Source organism: Petaurus breviceps, unplaced genomic scaffold, assembly GCF_028583685.1.
Source record: "Petaurus breviceps papuanus isolate PSGF00001 unplaced genomic scaffold, PetGlider_PUasm1.0 91133, whole genome shotgun sequence".
NCBI classification, from domain to species: Eukaryota; Metazoa; Chordata; class Mammalia; order Diprotodontia; family Petauridae; genus Petaurus; species Petaurus breviceps.
Genome location: NW_027187419.1, coordinates 63,058,491 through 63,074,407, shown reverse-complemented (window position 1 = coordinate 63,074,407; position 15,917 = coordinate 63,058,491). Strand labels below are relative to the sequence as shown.

The following is a 15,917-nucleotide window of genomic DNA, read 5'->3' as shown; positions in this document are numbered from 1 at the left end:
ATCAAACTGTCCAGAGAATATAATTTCTTCCTTTCTTGGAAGAAGAAAATAAAACAAATAATGAGAGAATATTGCTGTTGGCTCAACGCATTCACAAGTGCCTCTATGCGTTCTGATGATACAAAGCACATGACCATTCCCAGCATTCTGAACCACCCTTTTAGAATTTATAATTAGCCAATTGTTTTGGATCTAATTCTTTCATAGTCTTAGTTATTAGAGAATACTATTCTTTTAAACTGCACTGTGAAGAGAAGGCTGCATATAATGGTTAGCTTTCAGAAACTACCCAATTTTAGATTCCCCAAGGCTTTTGCTTAGAATTTTAAATCTGAACTCCACATATAAGAATAAACTTTCCCCTCAAACTAGTCCAAAACCATTCAGTTACATGGAGACCTAATCAATGTGTATGCCTCAGAACAGAGCCAAATCACAAGACATATGTAAAAAGTATGGCAAGATTATCAAGGGCTCCTGAAAAGTGAAATGACCCATAGAGCATGGTTGTACCGCTTTGCCTCGCACAATGTGGAAGAATTTCCTATACAATAAATACCAGGAGGAAACCAATTTCATGTATCTTGATGTTGAAACTGTTAATTTCTCAGGACTGAAGATTTAGAGTTGGAAGGGGTCACCAGGGCCAGTTAGCCTAACTACCCCAATTTTACAGATACGGAAACTGAGGCCCAAGGGAAGTTAAGTGACTAACCCAATGTCACACTGATAGTTATTATAAGAGGGGGGATGAAGTTATATAGAAACAGAAAATGGCTTTGAGTTTCTATTCCTACAATAGTATCAGTTTCTTGCTTCAACTTCCCCAAAATGCCTAACTGCTGCCTTTGGAGGAAAAAAACAACATAGCCCTGATCAGTTGTGCTACCAGGTGTGGCATAAAGAAAGTATAGCTCCCTAGAGACCCCAAATGTCAGGTAACCTAAGGAATCAACAAAATGGCCCAGAGAAGCCTAAATCATAAGCTGGGGAACTCCACTCTCCTCAAGTACCTGATAAAGCACGTCCATAAAATCATATTTCTCACTCAGTACACAACAGTGCTCTCTGCTGCTGCTATTGTTGTCAGTGGTGGTGTTGGTGGTGGTGGAAGTGGCAGAGGTGGTGGTGGTGGCAGTGATGATGATGATGGAGGGGGAGGAGGAGAAAAAGGAGGAGGGGGTGGTTCTGGTGCTGGTGATAGTAATGGCAGCTAGCATTCACATAATGTTTATGTATAATAAATACAATTTAGTTATATAATTCACATAAGGCTGGCAAAGCACATTACAGACATCATCTTATTTGATCCTCACAACAACCCTACGAGGCAGGCACTATTATTATCCCCATTTCATAGATGAGGAAACTAAGGCAGGCAGAGGTTAAGTGGCTCCAAGGTCACAGAGCTCATAAGTGCCCAAGGTGGGATTTGAACTCAAGTCTTCTCAACATTCTATCCACTGCACTAGGGCATGAACAAGATTCCCCCACAGATGGAATTCCCCCACACAAATCTTCATCATTGGAGAAAATATGTCCTAGAGGAGATGGAGGAAGAAAATCCATCTGCCCCTTGTCAGGAAGGAAGAGGAGAAATGAGGTCAAAAAAGTCTATTTCCAGAGGAGATGATTATGCAATGGAGTCAACAAGTCTTACAGAAGAGAACCTTGATCTTCTGCTGGCATAAAAAGAGAATGTGCCTTTGAGCTGTTCAAACCAAAGCATCATTTAAGCCAATTAGCCAAGCTAAATTTTTGAAGGTATTGTTAACAACCTTATAGCAGGGGAATATAATAGTACTTAATCACATACCTCAGGGACAAGTAGAAACCTTTAAAGGTCAGTTAAGTCATCATTTTGCTTTTGGGCAAGCCCACAATAAATCTCTGAATGAGGGAGAGTGGAAAGAAAAGCTATTAAATGATCCTCTACATAGGACTCTTTCTGCCACGCAGGAGTTTCTGCCATGTGGCCTATATTTATAGCTTTACTGAATTTTTAAAAGGAGGCAATAAAACCAGATTCTATTAGAAATGTGAATGATGTAGCCATGGCTATTTTAAAGAATAACCCCATCACAATTAATCCTTTGAGAACTTACTGTTAACAACTACAGACATGATGAACCCTTCTGACATAATGGAAGTATCACAAGTCCTTTTCCTACCATTTGTAATTCAATATTAATTAACTGGACGACTGTTAAAGCGTTACCCAATTGCCCGCTATCTGTGTCTAATAGCAGGCAGTGAAGACATTCTATTTATCTTCTTGAGAGTTTCCCTGTTTAATTACCAGAGATGATATAGTTCTAGTATTCCACAGCTGACTCCAGGCCCTTTGAGTAAGCCTTGATGACCTAATAATTTTTTTTTAAACCTAATCATCTTGTCAATTTTTTCACATCAAATTTCCTACTGCAGTCATCAACAAGCACATGATATATCTTAAGCAAAACAAAGGAAAAATTATGGATACTCTTAATGTGTTATTTTAAAACTTAGAAACACTGATAGATCATATAATCTAAGTCTTTGTTTCTGTGCAGTCTAGTGATGGAGCAGCCAATTTCCTAAAAATTGAGGACCAAAAAATGGTCATTTTTCAAAGCAAAAAAAAAAAAATGCTTTTTGATCTTTGCCTCCCATGAGTTTTTTTGGCTGACAGTAAGAGTGGATTTGGTAGAAGATTAGTCTTACTCCTCCTGAAATAATATGCTTTGACTGACTAATGCTTCTAATCTTTCCTTGTCGATAATTTTCAAGACGATAAAATATGCAGCTTATTTAGGTTTTCATCAAGTAATCATATTCTGAGACAACTCTATCTCCGTTTTCCTTGTCATCCAGTTAATTCAGAATTACAGAGTCTTCTTCAGGGAAGAAAAAACAAATTCATTGTTTTTTGTTTTTTTCTTTTAATCTCCAAGGTCTCTTAGAAACAAATCCTAGTTGACAATTCCCTAACATCTCATTACACAGAGTAAATTTGCTTCCAAGATTTTTCTAGCCTTGTTCAGCTGGTACCCTCTGATGATTAAAACCCAGTGGGTAATCCTAAATTCTTTTGACTATAAAGTCAACAATGCAGATTGAGAAGTTAGGATAAAATTCACAGAGAATTTATTAAGACTAGTAAGTATAGGGGCGGTCAGGTGGCTCAGCCAGTAAGAGCACCGGCTCCAGTGTCGGGATGACCTGGATCAAATCCGGGCTCAGATACTCAGCACCACACCCAGAAATAATAACTGGCCGTATAACCTTGAGCAAGTTACTTAACCCCAATTGCTTTAAAAAAAAAAGACTAGTAAGTATATGATCAAGTATACTCTTGTGCCAAAACTAGAATATTCCACCAAATTCATGAATTTTTAAAAAATATTTCAAAAGTATAAAATGAGAAAGGGATAGCTAGACTCATCTGAAAAAAGATCTATGTGTTTTAGTGCATTGCAAGCCTAAGAATATGGCAGACAAAGAACCTAAAAGTGGTCTTGGGATGCATTAATGGAGGCTAAGTCTTCAGGAACAGGGAGGGTAGAGTCCTCTTATATTCTGCACTGGTCAGACTACATCTAGAGAATTGTGTCCAGTTCTGAGAGCCACATTTCAGGAATAATATTGACGAGTCAAAGAGGAAGGCAGCTAGGATGATAAAGGACCTTAGGCTGGAGAAGAGAAGACTTAGAATAGACATGATAGTTAACTTTAAAAGGCTGACAAGTAAAAAAGGGGTTACATTTTTCTCTGCTTTTGTCTTATCATGCTGCAGCTAGGCCCTCCACCATTACTTCCCAGTTATCATTATACTATGCCCCTCATTCCTACCACCACCTTATGTATTATTGTCTTCCTCATTAAAATGTGAGCTCCTTGAAGCCAGGGACTGTCTAGATCAGAGGTGGGGAACCTGGTGGCCCTCTAGGTCCTCAAGTGTGGCCATTTGACTGAATCCAAACTTCACAGAACAAATCCTTTTATTAAGGCTGCAGGTTCCCCACCCCTGGTCTAGACCAAAGGTTCCCAAAGTGTGAACTCCTCAAAAAAATAGAATAGGCAAAATTTTTAAAATCCACTGAAGAAAACAACTCCTGTAAAAGCAGAATTGGCCAAATGGAAAAGGAAGTTCACAAGCTAACTGAAGAAAACAATTCCTTAAAAATCAGAATTGGGTAAGTGGAAGCTAATGGCTCTATGAGACATCAAGAATAAGTCCAACAAAATGAAAAGAATGATAACTGGTCACATAGTGAGAAAGCTACAGGAAGCTAAGAATTAAAGGCAGTCCTCCAGACTCCAAGTGTCAAACTAGAAGGCCTCTGAGGTCCCTTCCAATTCTTGATCTATGATACAATCATAGGCAAGGCTGAATCAGACTTCCTATCTCCTTCATTGTATTCATGCTACCCATACATCCTAAATACAAATGAGGCAAAACCCCTGCAATAAGTAAATCCACAAAAATAAAGCTGTTAATCTATAGCTCAATCAATTCAATTAATAGAAGCAGATACCCTGTATAAATTAACCTCCATTCTCCTATTTAGAGCTTAGAACACTGGTTTGGTTTTTTTCTGTTCTATACCCAGATTTTCTAATCAAAACCTTGCCTTCTATAGCATATCTATCTATTATCCCCCCCCCCAGGTTTATAGCTATCTTTGCACAGCACCATTAAATCACAAAAGTGATATATCCTACATGAACAAATGACGTGATTACTTAGTTCCATTTTAACAAGAAAATCTTATAAATCAAAAATAAAATGAGAATTAAAAACAGTAAGAAGATTTGAGTATGGAACAAAAGAACTGATTGGCCTTCAACAAAACAGCTGGAAGGGCAATCCATTCTGCCTTACTCCATAGTGTCGTAATAGCCATCACTTTTATTTCTCTATTTATTTCATGATATCTGGCCATTATTCTCATCTCCTCCTCACCACTCTACCACCTGGAACATTGGGCTCTATCTCCAGTACATCAGGCTCTGACGGGTGAACTTCCACCTTATTTTTCCAAGAACCAGGCCTCCACATGGTCCCCAGCCATACCATACACCATGCCATTCTGCTGCAATGGAGCCCCTTTTCCAGCTCCCCTTTACGTACTGTCTTCCCTCATTGGTATGGAACCTCTTCTAATAGTTAAAATGACTTAGTCACTCAAAGTTGCTCTTAAAACAATACTGATGTTGCTGTACACAACATTCTCTTGGTTCTGCTCATTTCATTCTTCATTATTTTGTGCCAGTCTATCCATGTTTTTCCAAAACCAAGCTCCTCATTTCTTATAGCACAGTAGAATTCCATCACAAACATATACCACAAATTTTTCAACCGTTCCCCACTTGATGGGTATCCCCTCAATTTCCAATTCTTTGCCACAGCAGAGTTTCTACAAACATTTTAGAGCATATAGGTTCTTTTTCCTTTTTCTCTAATCATCTTTAGGAATAGGCCTAGTAGTAATATTGCTGGGTCAAAGGGTATATTTAATAACTCTTTGGGCATAATTCCAGATTGCTTTCCAAAACAGTTGGATAAGTTCACAATTCCACCAAAAGTGAGTTAGTGTCCACTTTTCCACATCCTCTCCAACATTTGTTGCTTTCCCCCTTCAATCATTTTTGGCCAATCTGGCAGATGTAAAATAGTGAGGGCTAAGTATGTTGCCTGTTTTTATTTGTAGCCTTAGCGCCTAGCACAGCACCAAGCACATAGCAAGTGTGTAATAGCTGTTTTAACTAGTTAGCTATTAATCATATTGATGCTATTTCAAATTTGTGCTGCAAAGAATACAGAATATATGTTATATAATATGAGAGAGCATATGTAGTATATATTACAGTATATGTACGTAAGTATGTGGTTTATACAATTATTGTTATACTATATTATATTATATATGAGGCATTACATATATCTAGGTATATATGTATATTCTATATATATACATTTGTGTATATATATACTATTTTGTGTATCTACATTTATGTATGTGTGTGCATATACAAATGCCTGTATATACACATATATGTAGCTAGCAGATACATAGATAGATATGGGGCCACTAAGTAGTAAAGCTCCTAAAGTCAGGAAGATTCATCTTTCATCCACCTCAGACACTTACTAGCTGTGTGACTCTGGGCAAATCACTTGAACCCTGTTTGCCTCAGTTTGCTTATCTGTAAAATGAGCTGAAGAAGCAAATGGCAAACCACTCTGGGATCTTTGCCAAGAAAACCCAAATGGGTCATGAAGAGTCAGACACAACTAAAAAACAATTGTACAACAAAAAAATAAACACACAGAGTTATTCCTGCTACCACTTCAATCCCAAAGGAAGTGGCTTATCTCCTGGGTTCCAGGACTAAAACCTTCTAAATTCTCCTCATCCTTAGATTCTCACAGTCTGTGTCAGGAGCCACAAGAGTTTTCTCCTACTGATTGTTAGCTTTAACTCTTGTGGATTCTTTTAGCTCCTCTGAAAGGCTATAAACACACTGTAACTCAATTCACCCTATCTGCTTTTCTCCAAGCCTCTTTTTCTTAATAAGCCTGTGTTTTACCTCAACATCTATTTCTATCAGTCACATACTCCCCTGGAGCCCTTCTCCCTCCCTCCAGCTTCCCAGATGTTGTTTGCCTCGCCATCATTCTGTTTCAGTCCATTAACCTCTGCCCCATTATAAAAATTAACTTCCACAAACCCACATTTACATCAACATGCATTGGACAACTAGTATTTATAATCAGAGGGTACATGATGCTATATCTGTGTATATAACACATGTATATGTATAGTTCTATCAGGCAGCTGCGACGTCATGGACAGAGAGCTGACCTCAGAGAGTCAGGAAGAACTAAGGTCAAGATCCACCTCTGACCCATATTTCTTGGGTAACACTGTGCAAGTTACAACCTCTGAGTGGCTGCTGACACCCCTCGAACACTGCCAGTCTCGGAGCAGGCACCGATCTGCATTAGTGGAAGGAGATTACTCACTGGAATTCCCTACACCAATGAAATGATAGGCATAGTTGTACTTATTTAAGCACAACTTTTAGAGCTCATAGAGAGTTTAGAGTGACCTAGTCTTATACCTTCTTTAACAAATGAAGAAACCCAGAGAGATTAAGTGATTTGCCCAAGAATACATAGCTAGTCTTGCTTTGATTCACAGAATTTTGAGAGAAAAGGAAATCTCTGAAATTATCTAGCTTAACTCCCCCATTTTAGAGCTGAAGAAGACTGAAACCCAGAGAAGCTGTTACTTTTAGCAAGTCACACAGACATGATATTTAAAACCAGATCCTAGAAGTCTTAATCCAGTTTTTTTTCTATCATACCACAAAGAACCAGAGTTAGAATTAGTCAAGGACTTCTCTCATTCTACCAGACTGGCTTCCTTTCCCTTCTTCAACCTTCAATACATATGTGATTGCATCCACGTTAAGTACACTCTTCAGCTATACAGAACAAAACCTGTTTTGACTTCTCATTGTGTATCAATAGCATCCATGTGCTCACATAAATGGACAATAGAGGAGGGAGAGGAGGAGCATCAGGGTAACATCTGGGCAGCACATCTGTTATCTCTCACTCACTACATGATAGGTCCTTTACTCAGCACATACTAAATGGTTTCATACATCAGCAAAGAAAGCAGAAGCCGTCCTAGAATCATATGCCAAAGGTTATTCATTCGGGCTTATAATTTCAGTTGATATTTTAGTGTTTTCCCCCAAACAAGAATGCATCATCAAATTGTGCTTTCTCATAAGAGTTAATTTTCAGTGGTTTCACTTGGTTTACAAAACATGATGGTCAAATGTTTTATTTGAATGTTACAAAGTGGGATACACACCATCACTACCTAAAGGGCTCTTCAGTGAAAAAGTGATTAGGGACTTAAAATCAAAATGGATTAAAAATCAATAGAAAGGAAAAACCAAAACACTTACCCACTGCACCAGAAGACAAGTTTTACTGCCATTGGTGACAATTTGCCTTAGTAGACAGCCAGTCCAGCTGCTGGAAACCTTTAAAACAAAAAGAGAAGATAGAAGGCTTTAATAGAAAGAAGGCAAATTTAGGGACCTGAAAATATTCATTGCATGTAATCACCTCTCCCACTGGAAAAAAAAAATTAAACCATTACTGGGAGAGTACTTCCCTTTACATAATCAGCTATGTTCCCTGGAAAGTTATGCATTAATGTAATTTGTATAAATAAAATAATGTGTCCGTTGGCTTATGTTAGCATTCCAGAGATGCTTGATCTGCATTTCAGACTAATCTCCACTAGCTGCTAACACTTCAGATTCAAGTTTCTTTGTACCCCTGGTCTCTCAGATAGTTAATGAGCTGAAAGCATATCTTTATATGCCCTGGAGACCCTTAATACACAAAGAACTTAACTTTTAAAACCTTCCCTTGGTCTAGATAAGGAAGAATTCCTTTGTAAGGTGATAAGTAGTCACACATACACACACACACACACACACCATCTTTAATATATTTGACTTTTTTTAGATTGCTAAACATGGAACTTATCTCTCCTATCAGAAGTTGCCAATCCCTATTGTCAGTTCTCCAGAGAGTGGCTATTACAGCAGACATTCTACCAGGAGATACCACTGTCATCTTGAGATCTCATTCTCTTCCAACATAAAATCACAATTCTCAAAAGATAAACTAAATACTAAAATCTTTTGGAGGGTCCTTGGGTATCTCTACATCCCTCTCTCTATATCATTTTCTCAACCTCCTCAGCCCTAAAAAGAACAGCAACAGCTTATAAATAAATAGGAATAGAGGGGAGAAGTAGGGGTTCACTTTGTTTTCAATTCAGGGAGAAGGAAAATGAAGAGTGAATAGAAAATACTTGTGAAATAGAAAAGAAAGTTATAAAAAGAAAAAAAAAACTTGGGAAAAAAAGAAGAAAGTTCCCCTGAGCCTGTGCTTCCAAGGGTAGGACGGCCTCAGAACATATCACAAGGGGACAGGAATCCATGGATAGCAAATATTTTACGGAGGGGACAACATTTGTCTGAAGCTCAAAAGATCCACTTGCTGAACGCTCCAAGTGTTCAAAGAGCTTTGGAGAACATGAGGATAGAATGTATTTCTCTGATCTACATTCAACACCAAGCATAGTGCTTCCCTCAATAATAGAAGTAGCAAAGCAACTGAAATTCAAAATGAAATAGAAAAAAGACAGACATCCTTAAAAGTGACTTCATATCAAAAATCTGTCTCTTTCCAAAGGGTCAGGGTATGTTTTAAATTCATTGTCCCTTCCACCAGAAGAAACATTAAATCAAAATCTTGGCATAAGTTGGTTTTCTGCATGAAAGGGAAGCTATCTGAGAGACAAGACTTTTTGGGGTCCCCTTTCTTTGGACTATTCTTCCATTTCCCATACCCTACTTAACAAAATGATGAATTTACTAGGCACTAGATTAAGCCAAATACCATCTTGTAAAAAATACTGAACGGCAATCAAGACCATGCTAATAAGTGTAACTTGATTTTTGTTTGGTATTCAATAATCACTTATTTATTTCACAGAAAGTTTTATTTCTGTTGTTTTTATGCCACAGTCATTTGTGGACAGATCTCCACTCCCATGCAATGAGCCCTTCTTCTAACAAAGAAAAGCAGTGAAGCAAAACCAACCAGATCTAATCATGGATATGCTCTTCTCTACCTGTAGTCTCTCATCTTTCTTTTCTCCATCTCTTCTCTGCAGTCAAGAGTGGGAATAACAATTACAATTCTACTATGTTTTAGTGAGATTTATTTTGTTTACATTATCACAGACACCCTGTATATTGTTCTCTTGGTTTCTCTTACTTCACTCTATATTGTCATGCAAAACTTCCTATGTTTCTAGGAATTCCTCATATTCTTTATGACACATTCATATATCATGATTTATTCAGCCATTTTCCAAACCTCTGACTACCCACTTTAGCACCAATTCTTACTACCACAAAGTGGGTATCTAGAAATAGTATTTACCATTAGTATTTTGGTACATATGGAACCTTTATATGTTTGACCTCCTTTGGGAGTATATTACTCGCAGTAGGATTCCTCAGTATAAATAGTTTCATCACTTCTCTCACATAATCCTAAATTATTTTTCCAGGATGTCTGGACAAGTTTTCAGCAATTCTGTGCTTGTCTTCCTGTGGCCTTGCTGTCAAATACTGACTATTTTTTTCTTTTTTCAATTTTGCCAGTTTGCGAGATGTGTGGAACAATTAATTTAATTTGCATTTCCAATATTTTCAGTGATTTGGAGGAATCCTTTGCATCTAGTAGTTGATTATAGTTTGCAATTCTTCTTTTGAAAACCACGAGAAATAAAAAACAAAAAATAGTATGCTTCAATCTGCATTCAGACTCCATAGTTCTTTCTCTGGATGTGGACAGCATTTTCCATCATAAGTTCTTGGAATTGTATTAGATCACTGTATTGCTTGGAAGAGCTAAGTCCATCAAAGATGGTCATCACACAATGTTGCTGTTACTATGTACAATGTTCTCCTGGTTCTTCACTTCACTCAGCATCAGTCCATGCAAGTCTTTCCAAGTTTTTCTGAAATCTGCCTGCTCATTTCTTACAGAACAATAGTATTCCATTATATTCATATACTAGAACTTTTTCAGTCATTCCCCAATTGAGGTGTATCCCCTCAATTTCCAATTTGTTGCCACCATAAAAAAGCTGCTAACAATATTTTTGTACATGTGGGTCCTTTTCCCTTTTTTATGATCTCTTTGAGATACAGACCTAGAAGTATTATTGCTGGGTCAAAGGTCAACAGGCCTTTATTAAGCACCTATTACATGTCAATACTGTGCTGAGCAATAGGAGTACAAAGAAAAAAAGACTAGTCTCTGATCTCAGAGAGCTTACACTGACATTCTATTTCCATAATTCAGGGTCCTGTTACCAGCAACAAAATATTAGGTACTCATATAGAGAAGTGAGGAACAGAGAGAAGACAGGCAGGACTCCAGAGTCTGTCTGAAGCAAAGAGTACTGGCATACAGAAACGTGAACTGTCCAGCTTGGGAAAAGACGCAACAGCTTTGAGGTCCAGTCTCCAGGCAATCAAAAAGGAAGGAGTCAGAAAGACAATAATAAGGGAATATAAAGGGAAAGTGACTAAAATTTACAAAGATCTCAGGAAGAGGAAAACTCAGTTAAATACAAAGAATACAAGCATATAAACCAACAGGGATGATATTAATAACAGAAAAGAATATGGTCTCTCAATCACTATATGAATCCAGACATCTATGAATAAATACAAGACAAAAGAAAATGAGTTAGCCCCTGATGAGGCAAATAACTCTGTGGATTCCCAAGAGAGCATGTCAGCACAGCAGGATGTTTCTGTATAGTTTAAAAGGGAAATAAGAATTATGTAAGCAGAACTTATGGTCGGCATGGCAGAAATATTTGGCAGACAGAAAAACTTGAATCCAGGGTGGCAAGTCTCACCAAAGAAATAAAAGAGAGAACAACTGATTAGGAATGGCAAATACACAGAAGTGAAGAGCATTCCACTGTCATACTCTGGACTCTGGCTAAGAAAGTAAAACCTTCACATGAAGGTCAAGAATGAAATAAGGGAGTTAAACTCATCATGCAAATCTGTTGGTAAAGGAAACCACTAGCTCTCACAAACAAACCTCATCACTGGCTGTTATCTAGGCTAACAAAATGTAGATTCAATGATTAATAGCAATTGGAGGCTTTAAGAAGTTAAAGGTAATACTACTCCAAACTCCACATTGAACTATTATAAGATGTCATTCAAAATTATGGAAGAACTCTGTGTCAGACAAAGTAGTATGAATTTCAACCTAAATAATTCTGATATTTTGGTCATTAAATTAGACTGTCCCAAAGGATAAATGGATTGCAACAGCAGTATCATGAAGCTAAGCAGGCTTGATTTTGGAGGCAGCAAATTTTCCAAACTTAGAATGCTTTGTGGAGAGGGGAAAATTGCCTGTCTTGAGAAAATGATGCACTCCATGAATGATTTCAACAATCAAGTGTAAAGATAATTAATGCTGGCTGATTGAAGATTACTTCTCCTACACTGTCATCTAGCATAGATGGCATACATATTAAGTTTCTAGACTAGCACTTTACCATGGAAGATTGGTCGAGTGTGGAAAATTGGCTCCTTCATTAACTCTTCATTATTTGCTTCCTCTATTTTATTGGTATTTCTCATAGCCTGTGTCTCTCTTTTCCCCACTATATTTTTGCAAGGCCATTAAAATCATAAAATCTACACTAGCAAGTTTCAGCAATCCACTGGCCTTATTACTGTCATTTTAGAATCCTAACACAGTAGCTTGGCCTTTTATTTTGGCAGGTGTTCCTGCCTTTCCATAGACTACAGGGTATCCTAACTCATGTCATTATTCTACGTTACAGATGTGCCACTCATTCCCCCCAGCTGCTAACTTACTCTTAACACAAAATAATATAATCACTGGGAAGGTAGTCTTAGGGTTTTTTTCAGGGGGCTGAAGCTAAGGCTTATGAGTAAGAATCGTAGCACTCTTTAGAATTCACCTTCCATTCAGGAAGGGTTCTATGTAGGTTAAAAGATAAAAATCAATCCTATTTTTAAAGCATCCAGAGAATAAGATTTGATAACTTCTGGCAATTACTCCATAGTCTACCATCAATGTGAATAAATTCTTATTTTTCTATAAACTAGATCCTTAGGCTGCAGTAGAGAACCCATCTCTAGGAAAAGCAAGCAGTAAAAGAGAATAAATATTATTAGATAAAAGAAACAGAGGAGAGGTACCCCTGAGAGCGCTAGAAATGGAAGAGGCATAAGGTCCTGGCAAGGCAACAAAGAAACAAGGTCATAGAAAAAGTAGTCAAGTCAAAGGGAGATCAATGAACGTATACCTTTGCAAGCATAAACTTTAGGTAAACAGAGCTATGGTATGATGCATACATTAACTCAATTTTACTTCTTAATGTCAGCAGCAAATTTTCTCACATTGAACTCCATACCCACTATTTTTATGGGCTATGTCTGTAATGATAATTACACACACATTAACATCTGTTAATATTTTTCTTATGAAACCTCACCTCTTTGGTTGCATTGAAATATGATCACAGCAAAGAATTAGAAATAAAATAGATTGATCTACAGAGAAATGGCTAAATAAATCATGGTACATGAAATTAAGTAACATTAATGCACCATAAGAAATTATTTATAGGAATAACTCAGAGAGATCTTGGAAGAATTATATGAACTGATGCAGAGTAAAAGAAACAAACCAGGAAAATAATCAATATAATACAACGACTACAGCAATGTAAATGGCAAGAATGATAAAAAGAAACTGTATGCTACATAATAGTAATGACCAAGCTTAGCCCAAAAATTTAGTTCCAAATGGGAGTCACCTGTTTAAGGATGATATTTGGACTCATGGATGAGATGACCAACCAACAGATTGTACAAGGAGATTAAAGAGGTACCTCAAGGGAGCCTTATGGGATACCCGGGCTAATGGAGTAGAATATAGATAACAATCCCACAAAGGAGACTGAGATGGAATACTCAGAGAAGGAGGAAGGGAACCAGGAGAGCATTTGTCACAAAACCATAAGAGCACAGGGTGTCTAAGAGATTTCAGCTGAGAAGGGCATAAAAGACACAGGATGATAGCTAGTAAGATGTTTTGTTTGTTCTTTACAGCTAGAGAAAATGAATATGGTTATACCCACCTAAGAAGGAAGAAGTAGATAGGGAGAGATTCAAGAAACACACATTCTCATTCATTCATTCATTCTCTCTCTATTCTCTCTCTCTCTCTCTCTCTCTCTCTCTCTCTCTCCATTTTATCTACCATTGTGGTTTAACTGGTGTAAGACTCCACCAATTCAGATCAATAATTTATCATTAAATTCTTAGAGTCTTCAACATTACTGAGAAATTAAATTACTTGCCCACAGTCATAAGGGGCCAGCATACATCAAAGATAAGACTTAAACCCAAATCTGATTTCAAGATTAGCCCTTTATCCAAAACACTACACTGACTCTCAAGCAACATGCTACCCTAGAATGAAAGAAAAATATTGTGATTTAGAGGATCTTGTGACTTCCAAAGGTGCAAACATTACAGTTTAGTAATTAACTTCTCTTTTTTGTCTTTTTGGAGGGGGGAAGGCAAGGCAATTGGGGTTAAGTGACTTGCCTAAGGTCACACATCTAGTAAGTGTTAAGTGTCTGAGACCATATTTGAACTCTGGTCCTCCAGACTCTAAGGCCCATGCTCTATTCATTGTGTCACCTAACTGCGCCAGTAATTAATTTCTTAAGGCCAAAAAAAAGGACAAAAATATTTTATTTCAGTTTGTGTCACATCTAATAAGCAGATGAGGGAGTGAGCAAGTCAACAAGCATTTAGTAAGCACCTACTGTGTACCAGGTTCTGTGTTAAGCCCTGGGAATGCAAAGAAAGGCAAAAAACAAAAACCCAGTTCCTGCTGTCAAGGAGCTCATATCTAATAAAGGAGACAAAACGGAACATAACTGATAACATCAAAAGGCACAGAATTAAGGTCAACAGATTTAGAAATTAAGTAACCTTGGAGCAGAGTCAAGATGGCGGAGTAGAAGCAGGACCTCCCCGCTGCTCCGGCTTCTACCTTCCCCAATCCATGTGAAAAGGGGACTCTAAACAAACTTTGGAGCTGCAGAACCCACAAAGTGACACAGAGAAGCTAACCGCCCACTGAGGACAGCCCGGCAGGCCGGCAGGAATCGGCCAGCACAACGCTCTGGGAGCTGAGCCCAGCCCCTCTACCGAGGCTTTAGCCCCAGGGCAGGCCTGACCAGACGCCAGCCTGAGGGACTCCAGATCAGCAGCAGCTGTGGCTGTTTCCAGAATTATCAACATATACCATGTTTCCCCGATAATAAGACACTGTCATTAATTTTTTTGGACAGAAAAACACCAGAGGGCTTATTTTCAGGGGAGGGCTTATTTTAATGAACATTGACAGCAATTTTAATAAACAGGTAAATGTGAACAAAAAAATGTACCTTTATTCAATAAGCAAATCACTGGGGAAGAACAGGATGACGCGCTCACTGCTGCAGCTCTGATTGGATGCAGCTCGGAGCGCGGCATGCGTTTCACCCGGGGGGAGGGGAGGGACGGTGCATACAGAGGGTACCGTAATGTAGCGTGTAGCGCAGGGGATCACCTTCACTACGGTAGCAATCTCAATAGGGCTTATTTTTGGGGGAGGGCTTATTTTAGAGGAATCTTACACAGTAAGGGGAGGGCTTATTTTCGGGATAGGTCTTATTATCGGGGAAACACAGTAGATGCGAAGGACAAAGTGAGAGGTCAATGCAGTCTGGACTTTGGAACCCAGTAAGTGGAAGTGCATTGGCTTTTGCCCCCGGGGCAAGAAGCCGCTGAGACGCCAGCACAGCCAGCCAGCACCACGTGGCAGCTTCAGCTCCTGGCCTGCAGAGGGTAGGGGTACCAAGCACCAGTCTGAGGGCTAATCACTCTTGCTTTAACCTTCTTGGATCTGGATTCCAGTCTAGGGTAGAGGTCCTGGGGTGTGTGTCCAGCTTGCCAGAGCAAGTGGAGGCCTCAGAGAGGGCACCCAAGTAATACCTCTGGCAGCTGAGAAAACATTTGGGATAAAAGCTCCCCTGTCTGGTGGCAGAGTCCTACTGTGGCAAAAAGCCCAGGAGTCAGTGACTGAGGGGCAACATGACCCAGCAAAGGAAACAAAGCAGACAGAAGATTCCAACCTTACACTCCTATTTGGGGGACAAAAAGGAGCAAAGCATGGAACTGGAGGAAGACAGTGAAGT

At 38.6% G+C, this 15,917-nt stretch overlaps 1 protein-coding gene and 1 long non-coding RNA gene across 3 annotated transcripts in view; one reads left to right on the top strand and one right to left on the bottom strand.

Annotated features, from left to right (window-relative positions):
• The window catches only part of LOC138155470 (uncharacterized), a 440,018-nt gene that overhangs the window by 196,444 nt on the left and 227,657 nt on the right, over positions 1-15,917 (top strand). The window lies entirely within an intron of this gene.
• Positions 1-15,917, bottom strand: part of MTUS2 (microtubule associated scaffold protein 2) — a 732,715-nt gene that overhangs the window by 707,384 nt on the left and 9,414 nt on the right. The window contains exon 2 of the mRNA XM_069080726.1: positions 7,969-8,046. The gene's annotated coding sequence lies outside the window, so the exon portion shown is untranslated. The remainder of the gene's footprint in view (positions 1-7,968; positions 8,047-15,917) is intronic.